The sequence below is a fragment of the Diceros bicornis genome, chromosome 8 (assembly GCF_020826845.1).
Source record: "Diceros bicornis minor isolate mBicDic1 chromosome 8, mDicBic1.mat.cur, whole genome shotgun sequence".
Classification (NCBI taxonomy): Eukaryota; Metazoa; Chordata; class Mammalia; order Perissodactyla; family Rhinocerotidae; genus Diceros; species Diceros bicornis.
In genome coordinates this window covers 24,471,098-24,488,399 of record NC_080747.1, presented here as the reverse complement: position 1 = coordinate 24,488,399, position 17,302 = coordinate 24,471,098, and positions in this window count along the sequence as shown.

Genomic DNA, 17,302 nt, shown 5'->3' with positions numbered 1-17,302 from the left:
GAAGCAGTTGACAGGCAAGCAAATAAAACAAAACAGTTAAGACTGTGATAAGTGTAAACAAATTAATAGGGGCTCTGATAGGGAGTGCTTTGTAATCTCTTCTTTAAATAGACTATTTAGGAAAGGATTTTCTGATGATGAAATATAAAAGACAAAGTAGATACTTATGCTAAATGTCAGGAGAAGAGTATTTACATGGTAATGTCTGTAAGTGGATAGGTCTTGTGTTGGGAAAGGACTTGGCTTATTTGAGAAACTGGAAGGATGATATGGGAGCAATGTCAGGAAACAAGATAACCAGTATAAAACAAAGTTGGAGAGATTGTAAGGAGTGAGATAATACAAGAAATTGTAGGCCATTATAAGTAATTAAGATTTTACTAAAATTCAGGTACAACGTTTGTATTTTAAACAAGGGGATGAAATAATCTGAATTATAGTTTGTAGAAGACCCTCTGGCAATATATGCCAATTGTTTCAGAGGGGAATGAGAGTGGGATAGCGGCCAAGTTGGAGGCTATTGCAGTGATCCAAGTAAAACTCTGTCAGTGAATTCAACTTGAGTTTGGCAGCAGAAATGCATTCAAAGATGTATTTTGAGGTTAGAACTGAGAGGACCTGCTGACAGGTTGGGTGTTGCAAAAGAAGAAAATAGAGGAATCAAGCATGGCTCCCAGGATTCTGGAGTAACTGGGTGGATTATACCGTAAATTTAAATTGCTACACAGTGAAAAAAGGAATAGTTTTGGTGGGAAAGGAGTATCACAGAAGCAAGGTACCATTTTGAAGCGCTAAATTTGAGATGCCCATGAGGCCTCTGAAAGAAGACTTTATGTAGGTATTTAGATGCATGGGCTCCAAGGCATCGTCAGAGAAAGATGGAGTTTAAAACCATGAAATTGGATGAGATATCCTAAAGACATAGCGCAGATAGAATAGAAGATTGTCCTTCAAAAAATTAATATTTGAAGTTTGGTTACATGAGAAGGAAACAAAAAATAAGGTTGAGTTTGAAATGGGGGGACTAACTAGTAAAGTGGGTAGAAAACTGAGAGAATACGGTTTTGCTGAAGCCAAGTGAGAAAAGTGGTTAACATCGTACTATATGGCTTGTATATATTACCCTGAGCTAAAAAAAAAAAAAGAAAAAGAAAAAAATCATATGTATAGCATAATATAATTTGATTCAGAACAAAAGAAAAATTAATTTTCCCCTTGATTTGAGTTAAAATAGGCTAAATATCAGAAAACAAAAATTTCCGTCAGAATTCTAGACTTTGGCTGTCAAGAGGTTGTTTACATGATGGCTTTCTGAGCCTCTTATTATATCACTTGTGTCCTCACTATTAGAAGGACTACTTCACCGTTATAACCTTAAAACATGATTCATCTTATCTAAAACTACAGAAGTTAAAGAGTTTACTATGGCATGAATTACTACCTGTACTTCTGAAAACAATCCTATAAGGTAAGGATTATTATTATCCTTCCATTATACAAATGGAGAAACTGAAGCTTTGCAAGTTGAAATTACATGCCCATATTTTCATCGGACAAAAAGTTGGAGTTTGAGTAAAGCCATGTCTGGCTGACTTCTGATCCTATGTTCTCGAACATTTTGTGATGGTTCTTAATTTTCCAGTAATATCACCTTCTAACATCAAACCTATATCTTTATCTTCATCTATATAGATCAAATTTTAAGTCAAAATTTGTTAAAATCTAGGTTTGATATATTAGGCAAATTATTTCTTTTTTCTTCATTGACTCTGCAAATTTGAAAACCAACTTATTATTAGTTTGCATAATTATAACTAAGCACATCAGCATTACAGCTTATTTTCTCTGTGACAGGATAGTTGTTAAACTACTTAACGCAATCTGAAGAATACGTTTCCTGTTTTATGTGTTAAGAATATGATATAATTTTAATCATATTTCAGATCCTCATCTTGCACATGTCTATTTTAACTAAAGTGGTCAAGTTATTTTTATTTCACTCACTTTTATCTACAGCCTGCCCCAAATTAGATAAAATAATTATTCAATTTTCTTTATAATACTTAAATGATCACTAATTGCCTATATCTGAGTAGAAAATATGTGTGAAATTATCAATAATATAAATAGTTGGATTTGTAAAGCTTATTCTCTAGATAGTTAGTAAGCTGCCATTGCTAGAACCATCAGGGTATCTTAAAACAAAAGGAAAACTTTCTCTGAAAAGCTTTAACTGAGACAATATGAAAATTGCAGACTTTTCCACTCAATTGTAGATTTTTTTAAATAATTAAAATACTCGAATACTAAACCAAACTTAGATGGATTATGACACGTATCTAGCTAATTCAACTACAAGAATAAAGCAAAACAAACAGAATTAATATACCAATGCATTTAGGTACTTTGTCACTCTACTGTTCATTACTATTTTTCTCCAGTCTTTTATAGATCAATCTACCAAAAATTTTCCTAGCATTAGGATGGAGCATACCAGAAGGACTAGTTGTGCCATTTCTGGAGCTCTTGCTATCCGCCCAGCTCTGAAGGCTGAAGCCCTCATTTAAGTAGCTAAGAAACTTGGGCAAATTACTTGACTCAGCTTTTTTTTTTTTTTTTTTTTTTTTGTGATGAGATCAGCCCTGAGCTAACATCCGCCAATCCTCCTCCTTTTTTTTGCTGAGGAAGACGGCCCTGGGCTAACATCGGTGCCTATCTTCCTCCACTTTATATGGGACGCCGCCACAGCATGGCTTACCAAGCAGTGCGTCGCTGCGCGCCCGGGATCCGAACCAGCGAACCCCGGGCCGCCGCAGCGGAGCGCGCGCACTTAACCGCTTGCGCCACCGGGCCGGCCCCATGACTCAGCTTTTTGATCTCTAAAAAGGGGATAATTTCATAAATTTTGGATGTCTGTGAAGATTAAATTATCCACGTGAAATTCTTTGACAGTCCCTGACATGAAGAAAAGCTACAGGAAAAGCTATTTTATATTTCTGCTTGGTTTGTACTAAGCCCTAAAGCTGTAAGGTTTATTTTTAAATCCTTGTAGTTTTCTTCCACTGCAGCTACAATCGTCTTGAGAAAGAGTTAATCTGCCACTACTTGTGTCAAAATTTTGTGCCATTTCTCCAACCTTCAATTTCTACAACTTTTGAATGATGGGTACACTGGTACCCCTACCAAAAATCTTAACTATGTTTTAACATTCACAGAGCTCAAGGCAGGAGGAGCATACCGAACAGGAGCTTTCATTGCCAACTTTTGGTCTGAGACCCACTTCTCTAACTCTGCCTGTGTTTTCACAAATAACCTTGTTAAGTTTACATTTTCAAGCCCAAGTTGCCTAAATTTTCTCCAGTTCATAACCATTGGTATTTACTTTCATACCCAAGTTCTGGAAATATTTCCAAATACTTCGTTTCCCTAAAAACTGTTGTATCTGTCTTGCTTCTGTCAGCTCCCACTCAAGGGATTAGGGTTCTTTTTCAAAAAATGGAGCCTGCCAGAATTTCATTAATGGCCTTCTCAAATTAATATTACCTACCCAAATTGGCATGCTCTTCCCGCCAGGAGGATATGGTGTTACTTTACCTTTGAACTGCTTGGCTATTTGCCTGATTGATGCTTGGAGGTTTCTAACCCCAGAGACATCCTATCTTGTTCACCTAACAGAAACCCTTCTCACAACTAGTCCAAGCCCCTGGCATCTATCTTATTTCAGTTGCTAGGCTGTAGGATAAAATTGATTTCTCTATTTCTAAGTAAAGGTTATCTTTAGTTTGCGACTTGATGTAGGAGCAACAACATGGTCTCAGGTTCAGACTCCATTCTTTACTCGCTCATTTCATGAGAAGGTACAATTTTCTTCACTTTTTGATTGATTTTTCATGCGTCAGCGCTTTCAACATATATAGAATGTAAAATTAGGCCATAGACCTAAATGTTTAAGGTAAAACAAACAAACAAAAACAAGAATAAGTAATCAAAGCAGCTTAAAGAACCCAACAAACAAACCTGACAATATCAATTGCTGGCGAGGCTGTGGAGCCACAAGAGCTCTCATTTACTGCTGATGGGAATGCAAAGTGGTACAGTCACGTGGGAAAATAGTCTGGAAGTTTCTTACAAAGCTAAATATAATCTTGCCATATGATCTAGAAATTGCACTCCTAGGTATTTACCCAACTAAGAAGTTGAATACTCAGGTCTACAAAAACCTGCATGCAAATGTTCATAGCAGTTTTATTCATACTCGCCAAAAACTCAAAGCAAGCAAGATGTTTTCAATAGGTGAATACAGATCAAAATAATGGTTATTATCTTTGGAACTTTATCCACTCGCAAGAGATATGAGGTAGTTTCCTAGGTGACTGATAATATTCTAAACTTGATTTGAATTGTGTTTACCTGGGTGTATAAATGCATGCAGATATTCATTAAGCTGTACAAGTAAGATTTGTACACTTTGATGTCTATATCTTATAGCTTAATTAGAAATAAATAGAACTAATCTTTTGAAAATATTTTTAAAATTATATAACCATTTGTATATGGCTATAATTTGATTTATCGTAGCAGAAAACATTAAGCTTTCTACAGAGCATTTTTTTTTCACCAAGAAAATATCATTTTTGAGCCTGAGTTATGGCAACCATTAGACTAACAATTCATTAAGTAGTTGAAAAATTACCTCATGCTGCTGTGGACATTATTGGCACATTGTGTCTAAGCCATTAGCCCCCAGTAGTAGAGTGGCATGGGAGTGAGCAATACATTGGGTTATAAGTTTCCATAAATGGATTTGTAGTTGGAAGTCGTTATAAGGAGTTTAGAACTTTATATTGGAGTAGTCTATAAATCATCTTGGAAATCTTTCATCTCAACAGGCTGCTGACATCGCTAGAAGTATTCAAGACGGTAATCCATTATAATTTCCATTTCATTCTAGACCATCCTTTCAAACTACATAGGAGGTCACATAAAATGAAAAGTTAAAAAATTGTTGCAACATCAGCATATTACTAAAGCTTGTGATAACTGTGAAAAATATCTAGGTTCTATGAGGCTCTATTTTTGTTTAAAAATTTCAGCTAAATTGATATTTCAAGCATTTTCTCTCTTCTCACTGCTCCTCTTCCCACCCTCCAAAAACCCCTATCAGAATTTGGCAAAATTTGAAAACTTAACTGAAAAGAGAAAATAGTGACAGAGTCTTTGTGTGTGTTTGTGTGTGATCTGATTAAGACTAATGTTACCACATAAAACTTTTCCTGAGCTAACTTTGGTTTGACTCAGTGAAATAATCAGTGTATTCTGATGTTCTAAAGATATCATCTCTGATGTATTATCTCCCTTTCTTTACGCATAGGTTGAAAACTGTGTAACAGGCTCTTCCTACTTTTCTCTGTGTTCCCTGGAAATACATAGGCACTTAAAGTAATTTTGGATTTTTCTGCCAGCAGAGTTTCTCTCACCATCTGCTATGGATGCTGCTGGATTTTATGTCATTTTCCAGGTTCACAAGCCTTAAGATAAATGTTCAGACATGTTCTACTTCACCATGATTGATGATATCAATAGAAAGAACATGAATTCTAACGACCAAGTCAGATGTCCTCTCTTCCTGATCAGAGTCTAAGATTATACTTAAAAATCAAAATAAACAGAACAAAAATAAACTTCTTAAAGAGACAACATCACGAAAGTATATGTGTTGCAGCAGAGATGCTTAAGAGCATAAAGTTAATGCTGAGAGAGTCTATGATCAAACTGAAATGGAATGGCTTGATACTAAACCTGATCAAGGCAGAGATCATGCATGAATCCACCCACCATAAGCTAAATGTAGGGGAGCAAATGTCCTCAAACATTCTCATTAGTGTCACTGGATGAAAATCTGCAGCTGAATTTTTCAATTCAACATCACCATATTTAAAGACAACTACTTAAGAAAAGACACAGTATTTGAAACAGAAATAAAATAAAATAACCTTGGTCAGCAAAGACAGATGAGGCAGCAAAAATTACCTATGAAACTTCCTTTCCAGAGAGGAAACCTAAAATATTTGCAGGCTTTCATTTTTTTTTTTTTTAATAATTTTATTTTTTTTTCCCCCCAAAGCCCCAGTAGATAGTTGTATGTCACAGCTGCACATCCTTCTAGTTGCTGTATGTGGGACGCGGTCTCAGCATGGGTGGAGAAGCGGTGCGTCGGTGCGCGCCCGGGATCTGAACCCCCGGCCGCCAGCAGCGGAGCACGCACTTAACCACTAAGCCATGGGGCCGGCCCAGGCTTTCATTTTTGAATATAATATAATAAACCCCTAAATATGTATCTTCTCCCTCCTCTCTGAGCTCTGGTTCACATTTTCAAATCCAAATACTTCATAATCTTCTAGAAGAATTTCACTGAAACCTTGCAATGCTTTGTTTGACTCTAGTGCCATTCGTATTGCTTTGTGATTATATCTGTACTTATTTTAACACATCTGTTCTTCCATTATCCGTACAAGTAGAGGAGACAAATTCAATAAAAGTTATGAGGTAAAATTAAAATTACGCAAGTTATAGGATAGGAGATGGAATGATAACATCTGGTTTAGTGGGAATAAATACTTTCTAAGGTAGAAATAATTTTTAAAAATTCAACTTTGTATATCTGTACTTTTATATCATAACTTTGAGTATCATAGTCATTCAGTAAGTATTTGGTTAATAATTGGTATTGAATGACTTGTTGAACATCATCTCTAGGGCAAATTTAGTAGGAGATCACCATTTAGGTAAGCCAGATCCTACTTGAAATAGAGCTGTTCTGTATATCCTCATTTAACATCTGGCCCATCTTTTTTTCTCCTAGTAGATATAACCGTTGTTTTATGTCCTATATTACTTTACTTTATCTCAACTACATTTTTGTGGTTCTGCTAAGTTTTTTTAATTGAATGTTAATATGTTATGAATAAATTTATCGTTGGTATTTACCCTGGAATGAAGAGATTGCTCTTTTATTGTAACTTTTTTCTTTACTTTTCTATTTATGCCATAATCTCCTATTTTTGGAAAGTTTTCTGTGTTGGATGGATACACCCATGGACTTTGAATTGTGTTTAATAAATTACTCTGGAATTCTTGAAATCTCTAAAAACAAACAAACAAGCAAACAAACAAAAAAAACCTCACTCTGTTTTCAAAGTATTAATGGATATTTTTTGTCCTAAAAAGAAATATGAAAATTTGAGAGTAAAGTCTTTTTTATTGTGGGGTGGGTGGGAGACTAACTCAAATTATTATTTTTTTTTGTGAGGAGATCAGCCCTGTGCTAACATCCGCCAATCCTCCTCTTTCTTTTTTTTTTTTTTTTTGCTGAGGAAGACGGCCCTGGGCTAACATCTGTGCCCATCTTCCTCCACTTTATATGGGACGCCGCCACAGCATGGCTTGCCAAGCAGTGCGTCGGTGCGCGCCCGGGATCCGAACCAGCGAACCCCGGGCCGCCGCAGCGGAGCGCGCGCACTTAACTGCTTGCGCCACCGGGCCGGCCCCTAACTCAAATTATTTTTAACTAAATTTTGGCCGAATAATTTAAACCAAAATTATTGACAGAAAAGTTATGGATATGATAGGAAAAAACTACATAAAAATAATGTCATGATAAACAATTGTGCTTTTAAGGAGGTTAGAGGGCGTCTCTGAATTGAATTCTATGGTGCTATATCTTCAGTCTGCATGCTTTTTCTCCATCTGGCTGGGGCATGTGGAGATGAGATCTGAGGTTCTGCCAGCAGGGTTAGGGTTATTGTACTTGTGGTAGAGAAGAATGATCCTGTAAAGGCTAACGACCACGGTGATATTCATGTCTTATTTCTTACCTTGTGTCTTAGCCCTTTGGTTATTGAAAATTTGACATTTCGAGGAAATAAGACATCTTGCCAAGCATGATGAAGAAACAATAATTTTCAGGCCATGACGATTAACTGGAAAGTTTTACATAAAGAATATGCTCCAAGGTTGATTACAAGCCACAGAAACTTTTGATTAGGGCTGGGTATTTTTTTTTTAAATCTCATTTATTAAGAAAATAAACGTAATTTCCCTCTCTCTTTCTCTCTCTTGCTTTCTTTTATCTCAAATTTTTGCCTGTACCAATTTATTTCTATTCCATTTTCTTATGGATGGAGGAAAGTAGGGATTATAATTCTCTACCTAGGCAACTGACAAGAACTCTGGAGGGAATCAGGTCACAGCAGAACTTCCACATTATAGCCCTTTCAAGACTCATGCTTCATTTTTCCCAAATGTTTGGAAAGCCAATTAAATTAGGTCCTGATTACGTGCACAACCTAAAATGCGTTTGGTGAGACAGGTGATTTCAGGTGTATCTTTCAGATCTAAATTGCAGTTTCTAGTATTTGAATATAGGCCTTTTATATTTACACACAATACAGTATCATAAGTTAAATATTCTTACATTTGATAACCGAAAATTAACTTCAGTGTGGTACTGAAAATGATAGGTTAGGAAAAAAATAGGAAAATTGTCCAAGATATCTATATCCATTTCTTTGCTATTTGTCAAATAATTCTGGAGATAAACAGAATATACAGTCAGTGGAAGGGAAAACCAAGTTTTGATTCTATTCTGTGGAAACATAATGCAGACTGAAGTTACATGGAAAACAACATCATTGCATGTGCAGACTCTTGCTTGATCCTCTGAGGAAGGAGAGTCCAGTTAAAGAAGAAGAAATTAAAAGTTGGTAATGAACAGTAACAGGTCCTCCAGGCGGAGGCAATCGGCACTGGCATCTGGTTGGTTCACATGTGCAATCAATATGGCAGTGATTATAGCCTATGGATTGAGTTGTGACTTCTCCACCTGCTCTCAAAGGAGGTCACATCAATAAAGGAGGCGTTTTTGTTGTTGCTGGAGGAAAGCTATGTATCTGATAAGTCTATTATTGGCATGTGGGTAACTGGAGAACTGTGAGCCCTCTGTGATATAGTGAATCTGCTTTGATATTTCTGCTTTAAATAAAACAGGCAAGTAAGATTGAATATATTCTCTCCCATTGACACACTGAAGATCGATTATATATTTAATCTGCATAAGTCTATGAGCCAGATCTTCATAAATTTTTTTGTTTGTTTTTGAGGTAATATTTCCTATCCAACCTACTCATACTGCCACTGAAAAGTGAATCTTCCCTGAGCATACTTTCCTGATGCCAACCCTGTGCTCAAAACCCATAGCTCCTCTATGAACAAAAGATAAACTGATTTGGTCTTTTATCAGAAGTCCATTAAAATCTATACTCAAACTCTCTAAAAATTTTAACTCCTACTTCACCTCTTTAAGAACCCCATACTGTCTTCTCACTGGCCTGGTGGATATTTACCAAGCAAACCTTGTACTTTCCAATCCCATGCCTCTGCCTTTGTTTGTTGTTTCTTCTCCTGGAAATATCCTTCATTCTCCTGCCTACACCAGACCAATTTTTACCTGTGTGTGAAGGCCCATTGCATGACATCTCCCTGAATTTCTTCATGTAAAATAACAATCCCCCTTTCTGAAAAATTCAAGAGGTTATTTTTACCTCTTGCTTGGTACTTATATCAAATTGCTGTGAAAAGCGGATATCTGTGAGTTTGTATTATCATCAATATCATTAATAATAATAACTGAAGTGTTACATTAAGTTTTTACTAAGGGCCAAGAAATCTGCTACATGCTTTTTATGCACGAACTTATTTATCCAGGCAAATACCATTTTATCTCTCTTTTTAAACTCAGAAAGTTAACTCTTAAGAGGTTTAGGTAAATTGCTAAGGCTAGAGCCAATGTGGAAGCTAGGTATCAAATTCACATTGGTCTTACTCCAAAGCCTGAAAATGGTGTTCCTCACAACTAAGAGTAAACATCTTGAGGGTGAATCTTCTCTCTTTTCAATATTTGTATATTCTGAAGCATTTAACATAGTGATTTACACCTCCTAAACCAGAGATTTTTTTTTTTTTTGAGGAAGATTGGCCCTGAACTAACATCAGTTGCTAATCTTCCTCTTTTTCTTTTTTCTCCCCCAAGCCCCAGTACATAATTGTATATCCTAGTTGTAGGTCCTTATAGTTCTTCTACGTGGGATGCCACCTCAGCATGGCTTGATGAGCAGTAAATAGGTCCACGCCCAGGCTGAACTGGCAAACCCCAGGCTCCTGAATCAGAACTTGCAAACCTAACCATGTGCCACCCGGCCAGCGCCTAAGCCAGAGATTTTTAAACTTGCTTGCATATTAGAAAGAAGGGGAAGATTTGAAAATTCCTATGTCTGGATATACCTCAGTCTGGTTGTAGTAGAATCTGTGTGAGAGACAGGTATATTGTGAAGTGTCCCTAGGTAAGTCTGATGAGTAACCTGAGTGGAGGTCTACTGGCCTGGGCTTTCATTTGACATTTATTGAACTCAATGAATGAATAAAGCTATAATATAAATTATGTCCCTAATAAGATATAGTATATAGTACAAATGAGCACACATCTGTAAACATAATTGTACGGATAATGTTGGGATATGGCCTGCATTTAGTATAAATGTAGAGAAAGAATCATTTACTATATTCATCTGAAGAAGTTGATTTGTTTTCTGTTCCTCCCATTCTGTTGAAGAAAGGTAAGTGGTAAAGGCCAAGAGTAAGTAGTGAAGATTTTAAGGAGGAGAGTAATGTGATCAAAGGCTTGGTTTAGAAAGAGTAATGTAATAGGACAATAATGTAAGATAGATTTAAGTGAGACATTTTCCAGAATCTAGAAACCATAATGCCCATTAAGAAGCTACTGCATCTCCCTAGGTTGTGAAGAGCAGAGGCACAAAGTAATGGTGGTGAATTAGGAAAGGAAATGAAACATAAAATACCAGAGGTACTAAAAATGAAATATTGATATAAACTTAATATATTGTATATGAGAAAGTGTTCAAAGGTGTGACACTATAGTAATTGAGAAATGATTGACAGTGATGAGGAAAACAAGAGGAAGAACTAATTATGAGACCCAAAATGGAGAATTTATTTTTATATCTGCTGAATATCCTAAGTTCGTACATTGGTCTTAATACTTTCTAAAGTTAGGAGTATTCCCTTCTCTGAAATTAGGCTAATTTAATCCTGATAGGATAAATAATGTGGAAGTGTTGGAAATTCCACTATACTAAGAGATTATGTTGCTGCTCCTACATTCATGGCATTGTTTTTTCATATATATGAGCAATTCTGGGCCCGACATATATTTCCAAGATGGACATAAATGTTTTTGTCTGCAAACACCAGTGTTTATCAAAGAGACAGTTTCAGAATTTTTATACACTCTCCTGAGACAGGCGTAATTGGCTGTGAGAACATCCAATCATAACCCCATGACCTCATTCAAGGAAGCTGTTAGTAGGACTTCTCTGTTCCTAGGTGGCAACATTAACAAGCATCCTGACATATTTTTTTAAAACTACCTTTCATGTTGGAAAATTTTCATCTAGAAGCATCACCTATTCTACTTGTGCCAGGAATGTGAATTCATATTTCTGAGAAAGGTACATCCAGTTCTTCAATGACATTATAAAGGAATAATAAACAATATGTGTAATTTACATGCATTTTCCATACAAAGAAAAATATTAAATATATGATAAATATTTAGAAAAAAGTCTTTAGGTCTATAAAAAGGAAACTTGCCAGAGGTATCTCAGAAGATAGTTCCAAGTGAAATTGTCTTAATATCAAGGGATGTATGAGTTGAAAATCACTTATATAGAAAAGAGAGTTCAAGTTACAGAAATCAATTAGAAGAGAAAGAATAGAGAGTGAGAAGAGAAGAGAGATGAAGTCAAATCATAAAAAAAGAAACAAAAATACCCAGTATAGGTAGAATTGGTGCTCTCATCATAGCTACCTGGGGTCATTTCCCAGTCAGGGAACCACACCACCATTTGTCTGTTGTCATACTGTGGTGGCTGCATGTGGCTGTCATGCTGAAAACCGTGCCACCAGAATTCCAAATACCAGCAGGGTGACCCATGGTGGACAGGTTTCAGTGGAGCTTCCAGACGAGAGAATAAATTGGCCATGAAAACTCTATGAATAGCAGGAGAGCATTGTCTGAGGCAGCACCAGAAGTTGAGAGGATAGCATAAAAAGACCAAGCAAGGTTCCACTCTGCTGTACACAGGATGACTAGGATTCAGAATTGACTCAAGGGCACCAACAACAATAGATGGAACTTCATATTAGAAAAGTATGGTAGAACAAAATATTATGTTAAATAATAAAAAATAATAAGAAAAAATATTTTTATTTCCATGATATTTCAAAAGATCCAAAGGAATCATTTTTTTTCTAGCTCAATAGCAGCAGCAACATCTTTGCATACTCCAAGACTAGATGTTTGTGTCTAAGAATATTCTCTTTTGAAACAAAACAGATTTTAGGAAGGTAGCTCATTCTATATCTTAGAGCAAGAAAAATTCAAAATAGTCTCATTGCCAAAAAGTAAGGGCACTTTAAGTATGTCAGGGATTGTTCTCAAAGAGAACACTGTAGTATGATCATACCAGTATCATACAATGTAAACTTTAAGACAAGAAATAGTAGCAGAGGAAGTAATGTATTCTAAGATGATAAAAAGTTCAAGCCACCCCTATGATATAACAATTATATGTTTGTATGTACCAAATAATATAGACTCAAAATATGGCAAGCAAAAATGACAGTTCTGAAAAGGAGTAATTAAAAATCTACCATCATAATACTGATAGAATTATTTCAAGCCACAAAGACTGAATCTATCAAAATCCTACCAAGAATATGCCAACAAATATGGAAAACAAAAAAACGGCCTACAGACTGGAAATGCTCAACATGTATCTCAATCTCTAAGAAAGGAGATGCCGAGTGCAGTCACTATAGGCCATGGCTCTAATTTTCCATGAAAGTAAAGTGGTGCTCAAGATGATGCAACAAAGGCTTTTACCTTATATGGAGCAAGAAATGCCTGATGTTCAAGCTGGATTTTGAAAAAGGAGAGGCACATAAGATCTAACCGCGATTACTTGTTGGCTACTGGAGTGCTCAAAAGAATTTCAGAAGAAAGTCCGTCTGCGTTTTAGAGACTACAGTAAAGCCTTTCACTGCACGGATCATGAAAAGCTATGGGCTGCTCTGAAAGAAATGCGCTTGCCTCAGTGATTGCCTGTCCTGATGCATAACCTATGTTGTGGACAAGAAGCCACTGTCAGGACAGAAGATGGAGAGACAGAATGGTTTGCTATTGACAAAGGTGTCAGACAAGGGTGCATTTTATCTCCCTACCTGTTTAATCTGTACACAGAACGTATACAAAAAACTGGGCTAGATTCAGGTAAAGGGGGAGTAAAAGTTGGTGGAAGAAATATTAACAACCTAGATATGCAGATGACACCATTTTACTGGCAGAAAGTAGCAATGACTTGAAACGACTTCTGACAAAAGTGAAAGAAGAAAGTGCCAAAGCAGAAATGCATTTGAACATCAAGAAGACAAAAATCATGACTACAGAAGAACTACATAACTTTAATATAGGCAATGAAGGCATTGAAATTGTCAAAGATTTTGTTTACTTTGATTCAATCATCAATTTAAATGGAGACTGCAGCCAGGAAATCAAAAGAAGACTGAGACTTGGAAAGGCAGCAATGAAAGAATTAGGAAAGACTATCAAATTTAAGGAAATGTCATTAGACAGTAAGGCCAGGATAATCCACACTCAAGTATTCCTAATTACTAGCTATGGGTGTAAAAGCCGGACAGTCAAAAAAACCTAATTCATTTGAAGTATGGTGTTGGAGGAGAGCTCTAGGGTACCGTGGACTCCAAGAAAAACAAACAAGTATGTTCTAGAGCAAATTAAGCCTGAACTATCACTGGAGGCAAAAATGATAACATTGAGGCTGTCCTACTTTGGGTACATCATGAAAAGACAAGATTCCTTAGAAAAGATAATAATGCTAGGAAAAGTAGAAGGCACTAGGAAAAGAGGAATATAAAATATGAGATGGATTGACTTCATAAAGGAAGTCATAGGCATGAGTCTACAGAAGCTGAGTAGGGTGTTGAGGACAGGACATTGTGGACATCACTCATTCATAGGGTCACCAGGAGTCAAAGCCAACTTGACGGCATGTGACAACAACAACCATCATAATGGGGAAGCATTAACATACATCTTTCAGTATCTAAAAAAAAATCAGTTACGGTATATAGATCAAACAACAATTAACAAAATTACCCAAATGGACACATAGAGAAAACTTCATCTAACAATGACAGAATCTAAAATGTTTACTAAAATTGCCAATTTAAAGGTGCATATATTCAACAGATTTCAAAGGATTAAAATAATTCAAAGTATGTTCTTTGGTCACAGTGGAATTAATAAAAACATAAATTTAAAAATGTTTTTAAATTAAATTCACCTAGAAATGAAGCAATACAATTCTAGATAAGCCATAGGTGATAGAAGAAATCAAAATAATGTTACTCTAGTTACAACTTAACTACAATGAAAATATGACATATTAACAGATGATTAGCCCTAAATGCATATATTGAAAGAGAATGGCTGGAAATCAATTACCAAAATACTCAGCTCAAAAAGAGAGGAAAATTTAAACCAAAGAATGAAAAGTCATAATAATATAAAAATAACAATTAGTGAGATAGAGAACAAATACACTATGGGCAAAATTAATAAAGCAAAATTTGACTCTATGGAAAAACTAATACTATTGATAATCACCTAGAAAGTTTAAAAATAAAAGGTGATAAGGCACAGAGAAATGTGTTGTTAGGTGTTGTGGTTGTGCAAACATCATAGTGTACTTACACAAACCTAGATGGTATAGACTGCTACACACCTAGGCTATATGGTACTAATTTTATGGGACCACCATTGTGTATGTGCTCCATCATTGACTGAAACGTCACTATGCAGCACATGACTGTATTCATTAACTCTAAGGGTCACTCTTGTAAAGACATAAATTTTTCCCAAATTGATCTATAAAGCTATTATCATTATCCTAATAAAACTCGTAGAAGATTTTTGTGGTTATTAATAAGATAATTCTAAAATTTTATGGAAATGGAGTACTGGAGTAAAAACAGACAAATAAAACATAACACACAAGATGAAGGAGGAGGTGACGGAGGGTGGGGATAGGAAATAACCTCGTGTTCTGATTCTACTCTGTGTGACCCACTTGTTCAATATGACGCTTAAATATTTATTGGTATATGTCTTGCTTGACGTATTCGAAAGAAGCCATCATTTTACATTTGTAATTGTCATTTACACAGTTTAAGAAAAGTTAATTTAATTTAGTGTAATCAAAGTCTAAGTGATAAAATGGCCTTTATCAGATATATAAGTATGAAATATCTAATAGTATATATTCTATGTTTATATAATATATACATAGATAGAGAATAGGTAGAAATATAATTTTTGAAAAAATGGAGCATTGAATAGGTTGCAAAGAGCTAGGGCTTCTTTTCTTGGCCAAAACACCTGGGGAAGTTAATATATCAACGCCAGTTAGGAAGTAAAGGCAGTGAATATATAACAGCTTACAGGAGCATAGTATTTGACCTCGCATAAGAAAGAGTTCTAATATTTGTCCTGCCACTTACTCATTGTGAATCCTTAGACAAATCACTTAGACTCACTGATTTTCAGTTTACTCTTCTTTAAAAGAGAAAAATTAAAAGTATGAATACATACGGTTGTTCTCAAGAGTAAATGAGAATACAATTCAAGTAACAGCCATTAACATAGTTCTTCACATATAGTGAGCATTCAATTGCTGTTAGCTGTTATCATTATTATTACTGTCACTAAAATGTTCTAGTAAAAGGGAAATAGTGGTTGCTAGTTTGATAAGGTAGCAAGTTTATGGAAACTTGTTCTTTTAAAAATTATGACATAAGAGAACCAAGCAAGCCAGCGAGGAAAGCAGAGGAGCCTAAAGAAATAGCTAGGGCTGGAAAACAGAGAGATTATCAATGTGACAAATTACTGGAAGAACTGGTGGAGGAAAGAAAACTGCACATTTAAGTCAGGTGAGGAGGAAGAATATCTCCTATTTTGATAGAAGGAAGGTGATATTTGGTGAGAAACCAAAAGAAATAATTTTAGCGAAAATTAGTGCCATGATATCTAGAGACGGGAAAAGTTCAGGAATCCAAGCTAAGGACTCAGATAACAATTAATTAGGAAGCAAGCATCTGTTGAGAGTTAAGGAGGTGAACCTGTGATTTGGATCTTGGGTAGTGAGATGTAATAAATATGGCCAGAAGTTTATCTGTTTCACTCTGAGAGATGGAGTTTATTTTTCATCCGATTGAATTCAGGCTTGTCCTGTGACTACCAGTAGAAAACATCAGAAGTGACATTCTGATAACTCCATGCCTGTCCTTTAAAAGGATTAGAAACACGTGCTTTCTGTTTCTTAGAATACTCATTCTTAGAAGTCTCCTTGTTGGAACCAGCTGTCATATTCTGAGGATGCACAACCTACCATGTGGGGAAATCTACGTGGAGGAGAATCAAGGCCCCAGTCAACAGCTTTTGGCTTAGCTTCCATCTGAGAGTCAGCATCAAATTGTCAGACACGTGCATGAGCCACCTTGGAAATGCAGGCAATCAAGGTTCTAGTCCTACTTGAGCTGCCCAGCTTATGATACACAAAGCAGAAGCAGGTTGTCCCTGCCAAGCCCTGTTCCAATTGTAAAACTTCAAAATCATGTGAATGACTTTGTTTGTTTTAACCTACTATATTTTGGAGTTATCTACAAAAATAGATAACTGAAACAAGTAGCAAGAGAAAGTTTGAAATAGTTCAATAGTGAATGATATATATACACCCCCTCAGATACCAAAAAAATAGTAAAAAAAACAGAGAAGGTGATAAGAAGTGGAGGCAGTAATACACCACTTATATACCACTATCAATGAGGTTACTCTATCTGGGAAACAAAAACATCCAAGACTAAAGGAGAGATCAATAAAAGCTAAAGTAAGGGGATTCTGAGGAGGTTGAAAATTCAGAGAAAAATAGCTAACTTCCACAAATTGGTTTGTTTACCTACACCTTCTGTTCACACATAAGGAACACAAATTATGATTTATGAGAGACAGAAGGTTACTTTACATAACTACAGAAGGCTTTCCTGGAATCAATCTGGCCTTATGGTAAAATTAAGTGGCAAATGCCCTGAA